We start from the raw sequence: 268 nt of genomic DNA, 5'->3' as shown, positions 1-268 counted from the left end.
AGACTAGTTTAAGTGTTTATGTAGTTAATAAAGTCTTACTTGTATCACACTTGAGGTTGTTCATTGTTTGCTCATAACCGCAGTCCCTAATCATGCAGATTTTTGCTACATGCTCTGTGTAGTATTTTACAGTAAGAAAGTTATAAATTAATGTTCCTAGAATTGACAGACAGTTGACCCTGAGAGGTCAAGTAAATACTTATAGCGGATCTAAATATTTATAATTAATTATAACTAGTTATGATTAATTATTCCTATTTCCCCTTTG

Source organism: Sinocyclocheilus anshuiensis, unplaced genomic scaffold (genome assembly GCF_001515605.1).
Source record: "Sinocyclocheilus anshuiensis isolate Anshui unplaced genomic scaffold, SAMN03320099.WGS_v1.1 scaffold89, whole genome shotgun sequence".
In the NCBI taxonomy this organism is placed as follows: Eukaryota; Metazoa; Chordata; class Actinopteri; order Cypriniformes; family Cyprinidae; genus Sinocyclocheilus; species Sinocyclocheilus anshuiensis.
This window is presented reverse-complemented; position numbering follows the sequence as displayed.